At 37.0% G+C, this 23306-nt stretch overlaps 1 protein-coding gene and 2 long non-coding RNA genes across 7 annotated transcripts in view; 1 reads left to right on the plus strand and 2 right to left on the minus strand.

The window, feature by feature from the left end:
• LOC133665181 (uncharacterized) overlaps positions 1-986 on the minus strand; it is a 429445-nt gene extending 428459 nt beyond the window's left edge. For both annotated transcript variants that reach the window (XR_009828711.1, XR_009828710.1), the window contains exon 1: positions 866-986. This is a non-coding gene — a long non-coding RNA (uncharacterized LOC133665181). The remainder of the gene's footprint in view (positions 1-865) is intronic.
• Positions 1-23306, plus strand: part of rnf220a (ring finger protein 220a) — a 390449-nt gene that overhangs the window by 99996 nt on the left and 267147 nt on the right. The gene's annotated exons all lie outside the window — the stretch shown is intronic.
• The window catches only part of LOC133665182 (uncharacterized), a 92525-nt gene continuing 78785 nt past the window's right edge, over positions 9567-23306 (minus strand). For 2 of the 3 annotated variants that reach the window (XR_009828712.1, XR_009828714.1), the window contains one exon: positions 9567-10360. This is a non-coding gene — a long non-coding RNA (uncharacterized LOC133665182). Of the gene's footprint in view, positions 10361-16896; positions 17730-23306 lie in introns of those variants that run through there. The other variant, XR_009828715.1, reaches the window with a different exon arrangement.

Below are 23306 nucleotides of genomic sequence, written 5' to 3' on the forward strand. Positions count from 1 at the left end.
TTATTATTCTTTACAATAATAATAAAAAATTTACTTGAACATTGATTTAAATTGTCAGGAAAGAAGAGGAAGGAAATTAAAAGGTAAATCGGTATATGTGTTTAAAAATCCTAAAATCATTTTTAAGGTTGGATTTTTTCTCTAAAATCGTCTTTCTGAAAGTTATAAGAAGCAAAGTAAAAAAATTAATGAATTTATTTAAACAAGTGAAGACCAAGTCTTTAAAATATTTTCTTGGATTTTCAAATTCTATTTGAGTTTTGTCTCTCTTAGAATTAAAAATGTCGGGCAAAGTGAGACCAGATTGCTAGTAAATAAATACAATTTAAAAAATAGAGGCAGCTCACTGGTAAGTGCTGCTATTTGAGCTATTTTTAGAACAGGCCAGCGGGCTACTCATCTGGTCCTTACGGGCTACCTGGTGCCCGCGGGCACCGCGTTGGTGACCCCTGGTATATATGATAGTATATATCTGTATCATTAATCAATTTAAGTGGACCCCGACTTAAACAAGTTGAAAAACGTATTCGGGTGTTACCATTTAGTGGTCAATTGTACGGAATATGTACTTCACTGTGCAACCTACTAATAAAAGTCTCAATCAATCAATCAATCAAAAACCGACTCAATGACTCGTTTTGGTGGATTTGTGAAAGTGGAACAAAACAAAAAGAATGCCATTGTAAGTTAATAATGCTAACACACACACTTGTAAAGGAGTTAGCATGCTAATGCTAATGCTAACGAGGCTATCGTGGCCACATGACGACAGTACGATTATTGACACGCAAACACTCCCACAGACGTCACACACGGGACGGTTCAGTAAGTAATAATTGTTTTAAAGTTGAACTGTGAAACTTACAAACGTCGCTTGGAGTGATGAATGAAGAATTATGTCGAGCAAAAAAAACAAACAAAAAACGCTATGGAGGTTCATTTCCGGTTTGCGGCATTAAAACCGGAAGTACTTATTTCCCACCTGCAATACCTGCAGTGAGCCAACTCGTCCAAAAGATGGCGCCATAGCAGAAACACTAACACACAATTTCAGCCCTCTGTTTGGGTTTAAGGCAAATCTACTCAACATAATATAGCACATTAATTAGCGGGGGGAAAAACATAATAAATTAGCCGATCCGTTTTATACACCACAGGGTTCAAAATATAGGGAAAAACATAGCAGCTTATAGTCCGGAATTAGGTAAGTAGCTACATTTTATTGATAAAAATCACAAAGTGCTGTACAAAAAAATAGGTGAATCAAAACAACAATCAAGTTAAAGCAACATCATAAAAAGGATTCAAAGAAAAAAATTAGATTTAAAACATTACTCGGTTAAAGTGGATAGTGCAACCCCACTAAATTGGTCAAATGTATCAGGTAAAACGCAACAAATTGAGCTATATAAATCCACTTCCTACTGTATCCATTGTGCTAATTTGTCTTTTTATTGATTATTCTTTACTTATTTATTTTACACAGAATATTCTAGCTCAAACTGGTTGTCATTGAGGGCCACATGGCAGTTAGGCTGCCATCAGAGGGCCGCTTGTAACAGTCAATAATGTATGAATGTTTCTATGCATTTGATTAATATATATATATATTTATTACATACAATACAAACACAAAATTTGTAGATTTTACAGTAAAAAATAATGGCAGCTTAGTTACCAGAATTTTACGGTTTTACTTGCAACATATTGAAATGGAAAAAAAGTTTTTATTCCGGCAACTGAGCTGCCAGTTGTTTGTGGTACCATTCCATTTTACAGTAAGACTCCGCAACAAACAACTACTTTATTTATCATTTATTTTACGGTAAAAAACTGGAAACTACGTTGCCAGAATTTTACTGTAAAATGCACAATGTTTTTTTACAACATACAACACGTATTTTTTAAAGTTTTTTTATTCTGGCAACTGAGCTGTCAGTTTTTTACCGTAAAAAAAAAAAGTGGTACCATTCCATTTTACAGTAAGACACCGTAAAACACAACTATTTTATTTATGTTTTTATTTTTCGTTAAAAAACTGGAAACTCAGTTACCAGAATTTTACTGTAAAATTTATAGTGTGTTTTTTTTTTTTACAAAAATATATATATTTTTTTTAATTCTGGCAACTGAGCTGTCAGTTTTTTTTACCGTAAAAAATAGTGTGGTACCATTCCATTTTACAGTAAGACACCGTAAAACACAACTATTTTATTCATTTTTTATTTTATGGTAAAACCCTGGAAACTCAGTTACTTAGAATTTTTCTGTAAAATTTACATTGTTTTTTTGTTTTTTTACAACATATTACTGTAAACGGAAAAAATATACCTATATTTTTTTATTCTGGCAATGAACTGTTTTTTTTTACCGTAAAAAAGATGTGGTAACATTTATTTATTTATAGTAAGACAGTAAGACCAACAACCGTTGATTTTACAGTAAACAAAACTGGAAACTCGGTTGCCAGAATTTTACTGTAAAATGTAAAAGTTTTTTTTTTTTTTACAACATATTACTGTAAATGGAAAAAAATGTTTTTTATTTGTATTCTGGCACACTAAGCTGCCAGGTTTTTTTTTACCGTAAAAAAGATGTGGTACCCTTTTATTTTACAGTAAGACACTGTAAAAAAACAACTATTTTATTTATTTTTTATTTTACGGTAAAAAACAACAACTGGAAACTCAGTTGCCAGAATTTTACTGTAAACTTTAGTGTGTTTTTTTTTTTTGTTACAACATATTACTGTAAATGGAAAAAATATATACCTTTATTTTTTTTTACTGGTAACTGAGCTGTTACTTTTTTTTAACCGTAAAAATAAATGTGGTACCATTTATCTATTTACAGTGAGACACAGTAAGACCAACAACCATAGATTTTTACAGTAAACAAAACTGGAAACTCAGTTGCCAGAATTTTACTGTAAAATTTACAATGTTTTTTTTTTTTTTTTACAACATATTACTGTAAATTTATCTGGCAAATTAGTTGTTAGTTTTTTTTACCATAAAAAATATGTGGTACCATGTATTTATTTACAGTAAGACACCGTAAAACCAACAACTGTAGATTTTACAGAAAAAAAAAAAAGGAAACTGTGTTGCCAGAATTTTACTGTAAAATGTACAATGTTTTTTTTTGTTTTTATTCTGGCAAATGAGCTGTTTTTTACCGTAAAAAAAAAAAAGGGAGAATGTATCTATTTACAGTAAGACACCGTAAAACCAACAACTGTAGATTTTACAGTAAAAAAAAAAAAAAGGAAACTCTGTTGCCAGAATTTTACTGTAAAATTGACAATATTTTTTCCAACATATTACTGTAAATAGATTTTTTTGTTTGTTTATTCTGGCAAATGAGTTGTTTTTTACCGTAAAAAAAAAAAGTGGTACAATTTATTTATTTACCAACAAATATAGATTTTACAGTAAAAAAAAACTCGGAACTTAGTCGACATAATTTTACCATAAAGAAACAGTGGTAGAGTTTTTTCAGTTTACAGTAATATACTGTAAAAAAAACAAAACTGAAATTACCGTAAAATCATTTATAGAGCACAATTTGATGGATAATTTGCTTTAAAATCATAAGATATTTGGGTATTTAGTTTGTATTTTGACAGAGAAAATGGTTTGTAAAGTATGATAATATAAATATAATACTTATTGCAATATTAGATGATATTAAAGTTTAAAAAGTATGCAATTTCAAGTAGTACTTCTATTTTTGTCTGTCAACATGGACAACAACTATTACATTTAGTAAAAAAAAAAGATAAGGTGCTTCATTGGGTCTTAAGTTTGACACTTGTATTTTTCAAGCTGTGTTGTTAAAATGCTCTTGTCTGAAAAATTTTACAGTAAAGTTGACATGCATGACAATTATCTGCAGCCCGTCGAGGTTGTTTTTGTGCGAGAAAATTCAAAATAACGATCTCACCACCGAGGCATTGAGGTGAGATGCCACCTTATGGAATGTTTCCATGAAATGATAATATTTATTTTACCATATTTCCCACAAATTGAATATAAATTGGTGTAAATGGGAATTATTTATTATTTATGCTGGTGTGAGGGATTAGATCTGTGAGGGGCCCAGTGGTGTTTAAATGTCCTCGCTCAGTGCTCACACACACACACACACACACACACACACACACACACACACACACACACACACACACACACACACACACACACACACACACACACACACACACACACACACACACACACACACACATACATGTCTTGCCTACTTTGTGTGGACCCACGTTTAGTTAGTAGGTTGTGAGGGCCCCCCTTTCCACTATAGCTAGAATGATGAAAAAATATATATCTAGCCCTAGATGGGAGTAGAGAGTTGCAACTAGGGATGTCCGATAATGGCTTTTCGCCGATATCCGATATTCCGATATTGTCCAACTCTTTAATTACCGATACCGATATCAACCGATATATGCAGTCGTGGAATTAACACATTATTATGCCTAATTTGGACAACCAGGTATGGTGAAGATAAGGTACTTTTTAAAAAAATTAATAAAATAAGATAAATAAATTAAAAACATTTTCTTGAATAAAAAAGAAAGTAAAACAATATAAGAACAGTTGCATAGAAACTAGTAATGAATGAAAATGAGTAAAATTAACTGTTAAAGGTTAGTACTATTAGTGGAGCAGCAGCACGCACAATCATGTGTGCTTACGGACTGTATCCCTTGCAGACTGTATTGATATATATTGATATATAATGTAGGAACCAGAATATTAATAACAGAAAGAAACAACCCTTTTGTGTGAATGAGTGTAAATGGGGGAGTTTTTTTTGGGTTGGAGCACTAATTGTAAGTGTATCTTGTGTTTTTTATGTTGATTTAAAAATTTAAAAAACAAACAAAAAAAAAACGATACCGATAATATTTTTTTTGGGTTGGCGCACTAATCGTAAGTGTATCTTGTGTTTTTTATGTTGATTTAATTTTTAAAAAAAATAATAATAAAAAAAACCGATACCAATAATATTTTTTTTGGGTTGGTGCACTAATCGTAAGTGTATCTTGTGTTTTTTATGTTGATTTAATTAAAAAACAAAAACAAAAAAAAAACAACGATACCGATAATAAAAAAAAACGATACCAATAATTAAATTTTAAAACATTTATCGGACATCCCTAGTTGCAACCTCACTTCAGAATGCAAAACACACAAATTAAAAAAAATATTTGACTTTGTAGTTGTGAGGACCAGGCAAATGTCCTCACAAGTCAAAAGATCCTCACAGAAAGGGTGGTTTATCAAGTGTATGTCCACACAAGGATGGTGAGACAAGTGCACACACACACACACACACACACACACACACACACACACACACAAACACACACACACACACACACTTGTGTATTTCTTACCTTCTGGAGACCTGAGAAAAAAGCCTCCCTCTTTGGGACCAGCCTTTCTAGATATATAAAGAAGTGTATTTACAACATTAATAATATACCGTATTTTCCGCACTATAAGGTGCACCGGATTATAAGGCGCACCTTCAATGAATGGCCTATTTTAAAGCTTTGTTCATATATAAGGCGCACCGCATTATAAGGCGCACCACATTATAAGGCGCATAAAACAGACGCTACAGTAGAGGCTGGGGTTACGTTATGCATCCCGTAGTTGCGAGACCTGTTGTGGCGAAATACTGGTCCATATATAAGGCGCACCGGATTATAAGGCGCACTGTCAGCTTTTGAGAAAATTGGAGGTTTTTAGGTGCGCTTCATAATGCGGAAAATACGGTATAAATACTATGCAAATGTAAACAAAGCTTGTTGTGAAAAATGAGTTGGAATTTCACAAGAAAAAGGTCGCAATTTCACAAGAAAAACTTATAGAATGTTGGCAGCGTTGTAATAAAAAACGTCATTTTACTCCACGCAAGTCAAAATTTGACAAGAAAAACTGAACATTTGTGCAATGTTATGATAAAAGTTGGAATTTTACTCAATAACGGTCGCAATTTTACAAGGGAAGCTTAACATTTTGGCAATTTCATGAAAAGAGTCGTAATTTTACCCGACAAAAGTCACAATTTTAGAAGAAAACTTAAAAATGTTTGCAATATTTTAATAATAATAATGTAATCGTTCTATGACAAAAGTCATAATTTTACTCCAAAAAAATGTCACTGTTTTACAAGAACAACAAAAAAATTGGCAATATTGTGATGTACCGAGGATGTCGTTGTGGCTTGTACAGCCCTTTGAGACACTTGTGATTTAGGGCTATATAAATAAACATTGATTGATTGATTGATTGATTGATTGATAAAAGTCCGAATTTTATATGACAAATGTCACCGTTTTGCTTTACAAAGTAATAATTTTACACATAAAAAGTATTCATTTTCCGAGAAAATATTGCAATATTACAGAAACAGAAAGAATATGAGAAATTGTTCCCCATTTTATGAGAAAGAAGTCGACACATTGTGAAAAAAAGACTGCTTATTTTTATTTATTTATTTTTTGTTTGTAATTGTTTTTTAATCTTCATTATTTACTCCAAGTTATTACAGTATGTCTCTATGTACATACTTTTTATTTTTTGGCCAAAAAGGGTGCATTTCAATTTCTTACACACACTTGTTATTTCATATGTTGACCAGAGGGGGAGCACTTGACATTTTTGCACACACTTGTTATTTCATATGTTAGCCAGAGGGGGAGCACTTCACATATTTACACACACTTGTTATTTCATATGTTAGCCAGAGGGGGAGCACTTCACATATTTTCACACACTTGTTATTTCATATGTTGGCCAGAGGGGGAGCACTTCACATTTTTACACACACTTGTTATTTCATGTTAGCCAGAGGGGGAGCACTTCACATATTTACACACACTTGTTATTTCATATGTTGACCAGAGGGGGAGCACTTCAAATTTTTACACACACTTGTTATTTCATATGTTGGCCAGAGGGGGAGCGCTTCACATATTTACACACACTTGTTATTTCATATGTTGACCAGAGGGGGAGCACTTGAAATTTTTACACACACTTGTTATTTCATATGTTGGCCAGAGGGGCGAGCACTTCACATTTTTACACACACTTGTTATTTCATATGTTGGCCAGAGGGGGAGCACTTTTAAAAGCGACACACAGTCAATGTGAAAAATCCCTCCCTTTTGGGACCACCCTCATTTTGATAGATGTCACCACCAGGGATCTCAATTTTCTGTGTTTTTTTGTAACGTGCTTAAGGCCGATGCCAAAGGAGTCAGGGACCACAGATGGCCCCTGTGCCGCACTTTTGGCAAGCCAGCTGTAGAAGCTAAGTGTTAATGTCCACTATAGTCTTAGTAGCGTAGTGTATTTGTTCATCCTACGCTCGCATATGGCTTGTCTTACGTCAGCACAGGAAGTGGTACAATCAGCCGTTCACCTGGCGGGGATGAATAGGGAAGTCCTTCTTGTTTGATCATATATTGCTGCCTTTGCACCTGTCAATGTTTACTTTTGTACGCACATTAAATCAACACAAAAAAAATCCTGACTTTGGAGCAATGTTCACGGACTCTAGTATTTTGGCTCTCTATTAGATGCAATGTTATTGGGACCATGATTTATGTCATCACTTGTCCTCATATGGAAGATACTTTTCCTTCTTCATGTTTCAAGAAGGGTAGAAATACAAGACCACACACACACACACACACACCATGGTGGGGATTTGCTGTCTATGAGTGTGTAGACGAGCCAGAGTCATTATGGTGTGTTGGAGTGTGGTTCTTCTAACAGTCCTCTAATCCTGCCAGAGTGTCCCTGATAGGTCTAATAACACACCCTGGGACTTCTGCACCTGTGAGTGTTTTTGAGGACCCGACCGCTCGCTGTGAACCTTTCAGAATGACACAGAGTCAACCCTCTTTTGTAGACAAGTCCAATACGGGAAGGAATCTGGTGAGGAACATGGTGGCAGGACTTTCAGTCTGGGGTGGACCGGCCAGGACTTCTCCTGAGACGGTCCGTGGGTTACGGGCCGATGAGTGGACGGCTGTTTTCTTATTGGTGCCACCTTGCCTTGGTATCAGACAGGGGTCGGCAACCCAAAATGTCCAAAGAGTGACATTGGAGCAAAAATGCAAAAAACTAATCCGTTCACACCCGCAAAAAATGGAAAAGTCAAGCATTCACACGTTAAAATCATTGATTTGTTATTATTCCGCAGGCTTTCCGTGGCTTTCAACGAGATTTTCTTTGTGCGCCCATGTTGGTTTTTAATAACCCAGCAGGCACAAGATGTTGAAACAACGTTGAGAAGTTGTTGAATTAGGTCCTGACGTGGAGCAACTCAGATACAACGTTGAAGCAACATGCTTTTTGACCACGTTTAATCAATGTTGGGTTCTGACGTCGATTTGACCGTTGAATTTTGGTCATTTCCCAACCAATATTCTACAACACAAATACAACATTGAAACAACATGCTTTAAAAAAAATCAGATTTCTAAAAATCCGGTTTCTTTTCAAAGAAATCCAATTTCTAAAAATCTGATTTCTTAGAAATCTGATTTCTTAAACACTGATTTCTAAAAAGTCTGATTTCTAAAAAAAATTGGATTTCTAAAAAAAGGATTTCTAAAAAATCAGATTTCTAAAAATCCGATTTGTAAAAAAAAATCAGATTTGTAAGAAATCAGATTTCTAAGAAATTAAAATTCTAAAAATCAGATTTCTAAGAAAGCCGAAATCTAAAATAACGATTTCTAAAAAATCAGATTTCTAAAAAAATCCGATTTCTAAGAAATCCGATTTCTAAAAATCTGACTCCTACGAAATACGATTTCTAAAAAACGATTTCTAAAAAAAATCAGATTTCTAAAAATCAGATTTCTAAAAAAAATCTGATTTATAAAAAAATCAGATTTCTAAAAATGTGATTTCTATAAATCAGATTTATAAAAAATAGAATTTCTAAAAAAATCTAATTTTTAAAATAAAATCTAATTTCTAAAACTTTGGTTTCTAAGAAATCCGCTTTGTAAAAAATCAGATTTCTATGAAATCAGATTTCTAAAAATCTGATTTCTAAAAAAATCAGATTTGTAAAAATATCCGATTTGTAAGAAATCCGATTTCAAAAAATCCGATTTCTAAAAAATTTGATTTCTAAGAAATCGGAATTCTAAAAATCCGATTTCTAAGAAATCTGAAATCTAAAAAACTATTTCTAAAAAATCTGATTTCCAAAAAAATCAGATTTCTAAAAATTTGATTTCTAAAAAAATCTGATTTCTAAAAAAATCTGATTTCTAAAAAAATCAGATTTCTAAAAAAATCTGATTTCTAAGAAATACGATTCCTAAAAATCTGACTTCTAAGAAATACAATTTCTAAAAAACGATTTCTAAAAAATCAGATTTGTAAAAAAATCAGATTTCTAAAAATCAGATTTCTAAAAATTGGATTTCTAAAAAATCAGATTTCTAAAAAAATCCAATTTCTAAACAAAAATCCAATTTCTAAAACTTTGGTTTCTAAAAAATCCGCTTTGTAAGAAATCGATTTCTCAAAAATCTGATTTCTAAGAAATCTGATTTCTAAAAATCTGATTTCTAAAAAATCTGACTTCTAAATAATCCAATTTGGGCCACTTTGGCCTTCAGTGTAAACATAGTCTCTAAGTGGCCAAACTATTCACAGCTTGTAGAAATATGCCAACAAGACCAGATTTTTGTGCGTTCATACCCTTTACACCTGAAGTCCCAGGGCCAGGTTTGCAGTTAAGGTTGTAGTGCCTTTCCTTTTATCCAAAAACTGAATTAAATATTGCAGTGTCCATTCCAGAGTCTGTGGAAACACAATAACGCACAAACACAAACTGATGCCACTTCCAACATTGCGCCCCAATCCCCTTCTCCCCCTTGGCAAAACAGGAAGGCAATAAGTGTGTGAGAGTGACATCACCTGGTGGCCAGCAGAGTAATACACTTTGCTAACATCTCACAAATGCACATCAAGGTCGTGTTTGCAGTTAATAGTTTACTGGGAGCGTTTTCACCATTAAAGTGCTCTTGGTTGGTCTGTGCCGTCACCTCAACTTAGCAACCTCAATTAGTTCAAATGCTGTTTGAGTGCGGAGATCCGCCATGAAAGGAGTGTCCCGGTGCAGAATGCCAGCCCACATTGTCTGTCGCCATTGGCAACCAACTGCCGCCACTCATAAAGAGTTACTTGTTAGCTGGATCAGGTGGTCGTATATTCTCTCCAGCCTTTGACCTCACGGCTAATACTCAGCAGGGACTAGACCTTGAAACCACGTGGACGACTTGTTGGATTAGGTCCTGACGTTAAACAACACAAATACAACGTTGAAACAACATGCTTTTTGACGACGTTTAATCCATGTCGATGTTGATTTGACGTTGAAATTCGGTCATTATTCTACAATACAAATACAACGTTGAAACAACATGCTTTCTGACGACGTTTAATCCATGTCGATGTTGATTTGACGTTGAAATTCGGTCATTATTCTACAATACAAATACAACATTGAAACAACATGCTTTCTGATGACGTTTAATCAATGTTGGGTTCTGACGTTAATTTGATCATTGAATTTTGGTCATTTCCCAACCAATATTCTACAACACAAATACAACGTTGAAACAACATGCTTTTTGACGACATTTAATCAATGTTGGGTTTTTAATGTTGATTTGAGCATTGCAATTTGGTCATTTTTCGAACCAATATTCTACAACACAAATACAACGTTGAAACAACATGCTTTTTGACGACATTTAATCAATGTTGGGTTTTTTAATGTTGATTTGACCATTGAATTTTGGTAATTTCCCAACCAATATTCTACAACACAAATACAACGTTGAAACAACATGCCTTTTGACAATGGTTAATCAATCAATGTTGGGTTTTTAATGTTGATTTGATCATTGAATTTTGGTCATTTTCCAACCAATATTGTACAATTCAATCATAACGTTGAAACAACATGCTTTTTGACAACCTTTAATCCATGTTGGGTTCTGACGTTGATTTGACCATTGAATTTTGGTCATTTCCCAACCAATATTCTACAACACAAATACAACGTTGGGACAACATGCTTTTTGACGACATTGAATCAATGTTGGGTTCTGACGTTGATTTGACCATTGAAATTTGGTCATTTCCCAACCAATATTCTACAACACAAATACAACGTTGAAACAACATGCCTTTTGACAATGGTTAATCAATGTTGGGTTTATAATGTTGATTTGAGCATTGAAATTTGGTCATTTTTCGAACCAATATTCTACAACACAAATACAACGTTGAAACAACATGCCTTTTGACAATGGTTAATCAATGTTGGGTTTATAATGTTGATTTGAGCATTGAAATTTGGTCATTTTTCGAACCAATATTCTACAACACAAATACAACGTTGAAACAACATGCTTTTTGACAACATTAAATCAATGTTGGGTTGTTATGTTGATTTGACCATTGAATTTTGGTCATTCTCCAACCAATCTTTAACAACACAAATACAACGTTGAAACAACATGCTTTTTGACGACGTTTAATCATTGTCAGGTTGAAACAACATGCTTTTTGACAACATTAAATCAATGTTGGGTTGTTATGTTGATTTGACCTTTGAAATTTGGTCATTTTCCAACCAGTGGTCACAACCAATATACAACATTGAAACAACATGCTTTTTGACGACATGAATTCAATGTCAGGTTGTGACGTTGATTTGACCAATGAATTTTGGTCATTTTCCAAACAACAACGTGGTTCCAACGTTAGACACCAACATCGTCTCAATATACAAATTCGAACTATTTTGCAACGTTGTTTCAAAGTCCGTTTTAAAGGACATGTACACATGGTCAACGTTGTATCAATGTCCTGCGCCTGCTGACCCAAATTCGACAAGAAGCTTTATGTGTGACATTCTGCTTCACCCTTCTTCATTGCTATCTTGCAAAGGTTTTTCATGTAAAAAATTTAAAAAGTAAAAGTACGCAAAAAGTGAAAAGCTGGAAATTTGACTTCTTTTTTTATTCAGTCTGTGAAACTTTTTTATTATTCAATACCGAAAACATCCTTTTGATTGTGTCAAAGCAAAAAAAAAAAAAAATGACACAGAAAGGAAAACGGAACGGATAAAACAGCGTTTGATTGTGTGTGTGTGTGTGTGTGTGTGTGTGTGTGTGTGTGTGTGTGTGTGTGTGTGTGTGTGTGTGTGTGTGTGTGTGTGTGTGTGTATGTGTGTGTGTGTGTGTGTGTGTGTGATGGGCGCAAAGTGAGGTTGGATTATAGGTTCTGGTCTCGGAGGGGGAGTCAGGGGGGGGGGAGGCGCAGCAGGGACAACTAGTGACATGATGGGACTCCTAATGGTCATAATTGGCGGGGGCTTTGACAGCAACTATATGATAGCGGCCCAATATACACAACCTTGTGTGTGTGTGTGTGTGTGTGTGTGTGTCCATCCGTGTCCTTAAATGTGTTTTTTTATGGGGAGAAATTTACAGAAAATTGCAGTGAGCTTGTTGAACCGCCCGTTTTGCAACCAACTACCTGTTTTTCCCCCTTTATGTGTGTGTGAGTGTCACATAGAAACATTTTATACTCACAATTGAGTGTGTAAAAGGTTGCACTTCCATTAGTTGCATCATATTTTCAATGTTGTTTAAATACACACACAAGTGACAGTTTTGACTTAATTTGACACATTATTGTCTCTCCTTTCAACATCAACACGGTCTTTCTTTTCCACCCTTTTGACCAGGGGTCCCCAAACTTTTTGACTCCGGGGCCGCATTGGGGTAAAACAATTTGGCTGGGGGCCGCACTATATATATATATATATATATATCAAAAAAAAAAAAATATATATATATATATATATATATATGTATTCATAAATATATATTCCTCGCACATTAATTGACTTAAAGAGCGCACTTGCTGCATGTCACGTTATCGATGGTAAGATGCATTTTTAGACAATATGATTTGGCTAGGAGACGGTAGAAAATGGACCAGTAAGGACAAATTTAAAAAAATAATAATAATACAATTTTTTATTTTTTTTTCTTGGAAGTGGGTGGGAAAAAGTGATCACTGTTTTATTGTATATTGTAATACCTGTCAAATTTAATAAAAACATTTATTAAAAAAAAAAAAAAAAAAAAAAAAAAAAAGGTTTTGAAGGTAAAAAAAAAAAAAAGGTTTTGGAGGTCAAAGTTGGTTTTCAAGGTAAAAAAAAATATTTTTAAGGTAAATGGTTTTCAAGGTAAAAAAAATGGTTTTGAAGGTACAACAAAAAAAAAAAAAAAAAGATTTATTTATTTTTTTAAATTTGGGACTTCCTGCCGGCCGGATTTTGGACGCTGGGGTCCGTATCCGGCCCGCGGCCCGCAGTTTGGGGACCCCTGCTTTTGACCATCTTTTATGCAAACATACACAGTCCTGGTCAAAAGTGTACATACACGTGTAAAGAACATCATGTCATGGCTGTCTTGAGTTTACAATCATTTCTACAACTCTTCTCGGCGGGAAAAGAACGTTTTGCTTTATCAAAGCCACCAAAATGCTCAAATGAACTTGATGTTAAACCGGAAGAGGGCAACATCCCACAGCAAACAACACGCGAGTATGCAAACACACTACTACTAGGAGGAAATAACGAGCAACAAATCAATGATTGAAGTAACAAACTTGCCATCCTGCAACACCCCGTTTGTGAAGATATTACTGTAATTGAGGGAGATTTGATGTTATTAACCAGCGCTAACACAAACCCGGTGAAAAGATTCCACAAACTGGTCGCTCTTAAGCTAACAAACACAGCTGAGCTAAAATCCCAGCTTGGAGCGCACTTGGCAACAGGCGGCGCCGTTTAAAAGCACACCCACGCACTCTGCTCTCATGAAACGTTGTGACTGCATATGCCATATACAGTCGTGGTCAAAAGTATACGTACACTTGTAAAGAACATCATGTCATGGCTGTCTTGAGTTTCCAATCATTTCTAAAAAAAACTTTTGTGATGTAGTGATTGGAGCACATACTTGTTGGTCACATAAAAAACATTCATGAAGTTTGCTTCTTTTATGAATTTATTATGGCTCTACTGAAAATGTGAGGGTCAAAAGTATACATACGGCAATGTTAATATTTGCTTACATGTCCCTTGGCAAGTTTACCTGCAATAAGGCGCTTTTGGTAGCCACCCACAAGCTTCAATTTTTGACCACTCCTCTTGACAAAATTGGTGCAGTTCAGCTAAATTGACTTGTTTCTTCAGCATTGTCCACACGTTTCAGTCAGGACTTTGGGAAGGCCGTTCTAAAACCTTCATTCTAGCCTGATTTAGCCATTCCTTTACCACTTTTGACGTGTGTTTGGGGGTCATTGTCCTGTTGCGTCCAAGACCCAACCTCCGGGCTGATGATTTTAGGTTGGAGGTAATCCTCCTTTTTCATTGTCCCATTTACTCTCTGTAAAGCAGCAGTTCCATTGGCAGCAAAACAGGCCCAGAGCATAATACTACCACCACCATGCTTGACGGTAGGCATGGTGTTCCTGGGAGTAAAGGCCTCGCCTTTTCTCCTCCAAACATATTGCTGGGTATTGTGGCCAAACAGCTCCATTTTTGTTCCATCTGACCACAGAACGTTCCTCCAGAAGGTCTTATCTTTGTCCATGTGATGTCAGATGAGACAAAAATGGAGCTGTTTGGCCACAATACCCAGCAATATGTTTGAAGGAGAAAAGGTGAGGCCTTTAATCCCAGGAACACCATGAAGGGTACAAGCGGCCGAAATGAGTTTCCTCCGCCGGGTGGCAGGTCTCTCCCTTAGAGATAGGGTGTGAAGCTCTACCATCCGGGGGGAGCTCAAAGTAAAGCCGCTGCTCCTCCACAATGAGAGGAGCCTGATGAGGTGGTTCGGGCATCTGGTCAGGATGCCACCCGAACACCTCCCTAGTGTTCGGGCACGTCCGACCGGTAGGAGGCCACGGGGAAGAGCTGGACTAAGTGGCTGGGGAGAGGAAAGTCTGGGCCCCCGCAACCCAACTTTGGATAAGCAAAAGAAGATGGATGGATGTTTGCGGGATGCTGGGTGTAGATGCAAAGTATCAAACAGAAAAGACATCAAATCCAAAGTAGAGAGAAACCCTTGCGATTGAACAGGAAGGAAGACGTGGTGCCAAAAAAAAAAAAAAAAAGATCTGCTTTAGATCTCGGTTCAAAGACAGCCTGGAAGAGACTCAAAGCAGGAATGCAACGGAGCGAGAGAAAGAACATAGATACCGGAACGAGGCTTTGAAGCTGACAAATCATTTGAAGCGCAGATGGCTTCACAGGTTCACATGAAGATATCATTACAACATGTGACTCCTCTGATAGGGGTCACACCGGCCTGTCGGCGGGGTAGGGTCTTGCTTGGGTACACTCTTCTGGGAAAGGTCTTTAAATTGGTCAAGAATAATCCTATGACTTACAGGAGATCACATTTATTTCCCCATGAAACATTCTCATGTAGCGCAATGAGATGTAAACGTGGGATAAAGTGTACGTTCCTGTGACTTTGGTCTTTGATTGACCAATCAGATGAACGCCACAGAGCCTGATTAACTTTATCTCTCGGTGACACAGGAAAAGCAAGATGTGTTCCTGGTGTTTCCCTCTTGTTTTTATGTGGTTTGTTTTGCCTTTTGGTTGGTGGACCCATTGGGACTGTGCGACAAGGGGTGGCTCTTTCGTGACTTCTGCGGGGCTTTTTTTGTGAACTTCTGGATCTGCCTCCCGGGAAGCCTTTTGGCTGCGGAGACCAGCTGCTGGGTCTCTGCCACACCAGAGTCCGTTCTGGAGGAGACAGGGCTGAGAGAGCTAGCTACGGACAACCTTCACAGTGTCTTGGCTGAATGAGCAGGTATCGGACACCTCGGTCTCCTTAAGACGCATCCTCGCTCATCCATGCGGACTGGACACTGGCCAAGAGTTGGTGGGCTGCCGAGGGTGGAGTCGGCTCTCTTGGTTGCTTTGTTGGGTCCGCTCATGTCTGTGGCCATGCTCCCCACACCCCAGCAGACGATGGCGTGGAACACCGCAGAGGCCACCACAGTGTATATGTTTGTTTTTGTTGTTGTTTCACTTTTGTGGCTTTGTGTAGAAGTGGCTGGTTGCATCAGCTCTGCTCTTTTGATGTCCTTTGCGTTCTTTGATGTTTCCGTCTTACACACGTTTATGTGTGCTATGGCTACGAGGGCCTCAGTCTGGACCCCCTCTCCAAGGGCCCAGTCTTAGACTGATGATTTTTTTCCCTCCCCCCTCCTTTCCAACGTTTACCTGTTTCTCACCTTTTTTGTAAGAGGCGCCGAAGTTGGCAGACCCATCAGCGATCCTGTTCTGTCTCCCTGTAATGTTTGTCTGATCTTGAACGGGCTGAAAATCTTAATTTCCCCTCGGGGATTAATAAAGTATTTCGGATTCTGATTCTGATAAAACATTCCCATGTAGCACAATGAGATGTAAATGTGGGATAAAGTTCCCTCTCCAGAGCAACATTATCAACTTCCTCCTGGGGAATCCCGAAGTGTTCCCAGGCCAGAGAGGAGATGTAATTCCCCCATCTGGTCCTTGGCCTGCACCCGGGGTCTCCTCCCTGTGGGACGTGCAACGAAGATCTCCCTAGGGAGACGCTCGTGAGGCATCCGCACGAGAGGCCCGAACCACCTAAGCTGGCTCCTTTCCAAACGAAGGAGCAGGGGCTCTACTCCGAGTCTCTCTCGGGTGACTGAACTTCTCACCCTATCTCTAAGGGAGATGCCAGCCACCCTTCTGAGGAAACTCATTTCGGCCGCTTGTATCCGCGATCTTATTCTTTCGGTCATGACCCACACTTTATGACCGTAGGTGAGAGTAGGAATGTAGATAGCTCGGTAGACCGAGAGGGCTCAGCTCTCAGGGATAAAGTGTACGTTCCTGTAACGTTGGTCTTCGATTGACCAATCAGATGAAAACCATAGGACATAAGTTCCACAGAGCCTGATTAAGTTTATCTCTCGGGGACACAGGAAAAAGCAAGCGGAATAAATAGTAGAAGAGGGGTAGAAAACACGTTTGTATGAATCTTTGATGCAAGCCTTATTTGCTTTCAGAGCTGTGCTCACACTGGATGGAGGAGAGAGGGACAATAAACATGAGGGGAATCAATTTGCAGCCAAAGACACCTTAGTTTGTCCCGGTTTTTATTGGGATTGATGCCCAGTTTTATAGCCCATTGTCTGGAATCACTTTGCTTTAATTTGATGCTCATTTAGTTCATTCCGAAAGGACACTTGGAATCAAACATTGTGTCGCTCATGTCTATCTGGACGGGTCGCGTAAGAACGGGATTAAAAACACGTTTTTTAAAGAACAGAAAGGTAAGACGGGGTTTCTAGTCCACGTTCCAAGAAAAGAGGAAGCCCTCGATGCGCAAACAACCGGTTCCAGTCTGTTTTCCATGGCAGGATGTTGTCACGGGTCAGTGGTAAAGGGGAAGCCGGGTTTTCATTGGCTGACCCCGGCTTCCTACTTCCTGGTTGACCCAGCGCCATCTGGGGAAGTGATTGGTCGGAGCCTCTCGCTGCTGAAGGAGAGCCCTCTGAGGCCTGCCACTCCAATGACTCAGAGAGCCGCTGATAATGAACAAACCAGAGCCGTCACGAACATTTTCACCTTTCCAAAGATCTGACCGCTCATTTTGGCCATCTTGCCTTTTGCCCGCCATCCATACCTGTGTGAAGTTGCCCCCCCCCCCCCCCCATAGTCCCACTCTCCCCCTGTGTGAAGGTGCCCCCCCATACCCCCCATTGTCCCACTCTCCCCCTGTGTGAAGGTGCCCCCCCATACCCCCCATTGTCCCACTCTCCCCCTGTGTGAAGGTGCCCCCCCATACCCCCCATTGTCCCACTCTCCCCCTGTGTGAAGGTGCCCCCCCCATCCCCCCCATTGTCCAACTCTCCCCAAACTTGCTCCAATCGTTTGTGCTCGTTTGTGCCACAACCATTTTCACTCTCGCTATTATAGTTTTTAAGTTAACGTTTTATGGTTTTATGTTATTACCGTGTAATTAATGTGTTATTAACATGTAATTAACGTGTAATTAGTGTGTTATTAATCATAACTAGACCTCCCCTCCCCCAACTATGTCCAAATCTCCCCAAAACCTTTCTCCATAGTTTGTGCTGCAAAATGTTTTGGTCTAACTCTTATAGTTGTGAAGGTATTAAAGGCCTACTGAAAGCCACTACTACCGACCACGCAGTCTGATAGTTTATATATCAATGATGAAATCTTAACATTATAACACATGCCAATACGGCCGGGTTAACTTATAAAGTGACATTTTAAATTTGCCGCTAAACTTCCGGTTCGAAACGCCTCTGAGGATGACGTATGCGTGTGACGTAGCCCGGCGAACACGGGTATGCCTTCCACATTGAAGCCGGTACGAAAAAGCTCTGTTTTCATTTCATAATTCCACAGTATTCTGGACATCTGTGTTCGTGAATCTGTTTCAATCATGTTCATTGCATTATGGAGAAGGAAGCCAAGCAAGCAAAGAAGAAAGTTGTCGGTGCGAAATGGACGTATTTTTCGAACGTAGTCAGCCACAACAGTACACAGCCGGCGCTTCTTCGTTTACATTCCCGAAAGATGCAGTCAAGATGGAAGAACTCGGATAACAGAGACTCTAACCAGGAGGACTTTTGATTTGGATACACAGACGCCTGTAGAGAACTGGGACAACACAGACTCTTACCAGGATTACTTTGATTTGGATGACAAAGACGCAGACGTGCTACTGTGAGTATGCAGCTTTGGCTTTTTTTTGCGTATGTACGTAACTTTTTTAAAATATATAAGCTTTATGAACCTTGGGTTAGGTGAACGGTCTTTTGGGCTGAGTGATTGTGTGTGTTGATCATGTGTTTGAATTGTATTGGCGTGTTCTATGGAGCTAGGAGCTAGCAGAGGAGCTAGGAGCTAGCATAACACGTACCGTACCGTAAGTGCGCGTCACGTACGCAACTTTTTAAAAATATATAAGCTTTATGAACCTTGGGTTAGGTGAACGGTCTTTTGGGCTGAGTGATTGTGTGTGTTGATCGGGTGTTTGAATTGTATTGGCGTGTTCTATGGAGCTAGGAGCTAGCAGAGGAGCTAGGAGCTAGCATAACAAACACGCAGGTGTTATTATGCAGGATTAATTTGTGGCATATTAAATATAAGCCTGGTTGTGTTGTGGCTAATAGAGTATATATATGTCTTGTGTTTATTTACTGTTGTAGTCATTCCCAGCTGAATATCAGGTACCGTGAGTATGCAGCCTTGGCTGCTAAACATTCGATAACTTGACCGTATGTGCGCGTCACGTACGTAACTTTTTAAAAATATATAAGCTTTATGAACCTTGGGTTAGGTAAACGGTCTTTTGGGCTGAGTGATTGTGTGTGTTGATCAGGTGTTTGAATTGTATTGGCGTGTTCTATGGAGCTAGGAGCTAGCAGAGGAGCTAGGAGCTAGCATAACAAACACGCAGGTGTTTTTATGCAGGATTAATTTGTGGCATATTAAATATAAGCCTGGTTGTGTTGTGGCTAATAGAGTATATATATGTCTTGTGTTTATTTACTGTTGTAGTCATTCCCAGCTGAATATCAGGTCACCCCCGGCTCTCACAGCATCTTCCCTATCTGAATAGCTTCAACTCCCCACTAGTCCTTCACTTGCACTTTACTCATCCACAAATCTTTCATCCTCGCTCAAATTAATGGGGAAATTGTCGCTTTCTCGGTCCGAATCTCTCTCACTTCATGCGGCCATCATTGTAAACAATAGGGAACTTTGCGTATATGTTCAACTGACTACGTCACGCTACTTCCGGTAGGTGCAAGCCTTTTTTTTATCAGATACCAAAAGTTGCAATCTTTATCGTCGTTGTTCTATACTAAATCCTTTCAGCAAAAATATGGCAATATCGCGAAATGATCAAGTATGACACATAGAATAGATCTGCTATCCCCGTTTAAATAAAAAAAATTCATTTCAGTAGGCCTTTAACGTTTTGTTATTAACGTGTTAATCATAACTAGACAAACGATTGGGACTAGTTTGGGGAAATTTGGACAAGGTGGGGGCCTAGTTATGGTTAATAACATGTTAATTACACGTTATCAACAAAAAAACCATAATACTTTAACAAAAAATAGACAAAATAATTTTGTGAGACAAACAATTGGGACTAGTTTGCGGACATTTTGACATAGTTGGGTGGGTGGGTGAGTCTACTTATGATTAATAACATGTTAATTACACGTTAACAACATAAAACCATAAAACACTAATAACTTAAAAACTGTAATAGACAAAATAATTTTGCGACACTAACGATTGGGATTCGTTGGGAAAATTTGGACAAAGTGGGGGTTAGTTATGATTAATATGTTGATTACACGTTAACATAAAACCATAATACACTAATAACTTAAAAACTGTAATAGACAAAATCATTTAGCGGAACAAACAATTGGGACTAGTTTGTGGAGATTTTGACTTAGTTGGGTTGGGGGGGGGGGTCTAGTTATGATTAATAACATGTTAAGTACACGTTAACAACATAAAACCATACTACACTAATAACTTAAAAACTAATAAGTAGACAAAATAATTTTGCGAAACAAACAATTGGGACTAGTTTGTGGAGATTTTGACTTAGTTGGGTAGGGAAGGTGGTTTAGTTATGATTAATAACATGTTAATTACACGTTAAAACCATAATACACTAATAACTTACAAACTGTAATAGACAAAATCATTTTGTGAGACAAACAATTGGGACTAGTTTAGGAAAATTTGAACAAGGTGGGGGTTAGTTATGATTAATAACATGTTAATTACACGTTAACATAAAACCATAATACACTAATAACTTAAAAACTGTAACAGACAAAATAATTTAGCGGAACAAACAATTGGGACTAGTTTGCGGAGATTTTGACTTAGTTGGGTTGGGGGGGGGGTGTCTAGTTATGATTAATAGCATGTTAAGTACATGTTAACATAAAACCATAATACACTAATAACTTAAAAACTAATAGGTCGACAAAATAATTTTGCGAAATCAACAATTGGGACTAGTTTGTGGAGATTTTGACTTAGTTGGGTAGGGGGAGGGTCTAGTTATGATTAATAACATGTTAAGTACACGTTAACAACATAAAACCATAATACACTAATAACTTAAAAACTAATAGGTAGCCAAAAATTTTGCGAAACAAACAATTGGGACTAGTTTGTGGAGATTTTGACTTAGTTGGGTTGGGGGGGGGGGGGTCTAGTTATGATTAATAACATGTTAAGTACACGTTAACAACATAAAACCATACTACACTAATAACTTAAAAACTAATAAGTAGACAAAATAATTTTGCGAAACAAACAATTGGGACTAGTTTGTGGAGATTTTGACTTAGTTGGGTAGGGGGGGGGGCCTAGTTATGATTAATAACATGTTAATTACACGTTAAAACCATAATACACTAATAACTTACAAACTTTAATAAACAAAATCATTTTGTGAGACAAACAATTGGGACTAGTTTAGGAAAATTTGGACAAGGTGGGGGTTAGTTATGATTAATAACATGTTAATTACACGTTAACATAAAACCATAATACACTAATAACTTAAAAACTGTAATAGACAAAATCATTTAGCGGAACAAACAATTGGGACTAGTTTGTGGAGGTTTTGACTTAGTTGGGTTGGGGTGGGGTGTCTAGTTATGATTAATAACATGTTAAGTACATGTTAAAAACATAAAACTATAATACACTAATAACTTAAAAGCTAATAGGTAGACAAAATAATTTTGCGAAACAAACAATTGGGACTAGTTTGTGGAGATTTTGACTTAGTTGGGTAGGGGGGGGTCTAGTTATGATTAATAACATGTTAATTACACGTTAAAATCATAAAACACTAATAACTTACAAACTTTAATAAACAAAATCATTTTGTGAGACAAACAATTGGGACTAGTTTAGGAAAATTTGGACAAGGTGGGGGTTAGTTATGATTAATAACATGTTAATTACACGTTAACAACATAAAACAATAATACTTTAATAACTTAAAAACTAATAGTTGGACAAAATAATTTTGCGAAACAAACAATTGGGAATAGTTTGCGGAGATTTTGACTTAGTTGGGTAGGGGGGGGTGTAGTTATGATTAACTACATATTAATTACACGTTAACAACATAAAACCATAATACACTAATAACTTAAAAACTGTAATAGACAAAATAATTTTGCGACACAAACGATTGGGATTCGTTGGGAAAATTTGGACAAAGTGGGGTCTAGTTATGATTAATAACATGTTAATTACACGTTAACATAAAACCATAATACACTAATAACTTAAAAACTGTAATAGACAAAATGATTTAGCGGAACAAACAATTGGGACTAGTTTGTGGAGATTTTGACTTAGTTGGGTTGGGGGGGTCTAGTTATGATTAATAACATGTTAAGTACATGTTAACATAAAACCATAATACACTAATAACTTAAAAACTAATAGGTAGACAAAATAATTTTGCGAAACAAACAGTTGGGACTAGTTTGTGGAGATTTTGACTTAGTTGGGTTGGGGGGGGGTCTAGTTATGATTAATAACATGTTAAGTACACGTTAACAACATAAAACCATACTACACTAATAATTTAAAAACTAATAGGTAGACAAAATAATTTTGCGAAACAAACAATTGGGACTAGTTTGTGGAGATTTTGACTTAGTTGGGTAGGGAAGGTGGTGTAGTTATGATTAATAACATGTTAATTACACGTTAAAACCATAATACACTAATAACTTAAAAACTGAAATAGACAAAATAATTTTGCGACACTAGCGATTGGGATTCGTTGGGAAAATTTGGACAAAGTGGGGTCTAGTTATGATTAATAACATGTTAACTACACGTTAACATAAAACCATAATACACTAATAACTCAAAAACTGTAATAGACAAAATAATTTAGCGGAACAAACAGTTGGGACTAGTTTGTGGAGATTTTGACTTAGTTGGGTTGGGGGTGGGGGGGTCTAGTTATGATTAATAACATGTTAAGTACACGTTAACAACATAAAACCATAATACACTAATAACTTAAAAACTGTAATAGACAAAATAATTTTGCA

Source organism: Entelurus aequoreus, linkage group LG14 (genome assembly GCF_033978785.1).
Source record: "Entelurus aequoreus isolate RoL-2023_Sb linkage group LG14, RoL_Eaeq_v1.1, whole genome shotgun sequence".
Classification (NCBI taxonomy): domain Eukaryota; kingdom Metazoa; phylum Chordata; class Actinopteri; order Syngnathiformes; family Syngnathidae; genus Entelurus; species Entelurus aequoreus.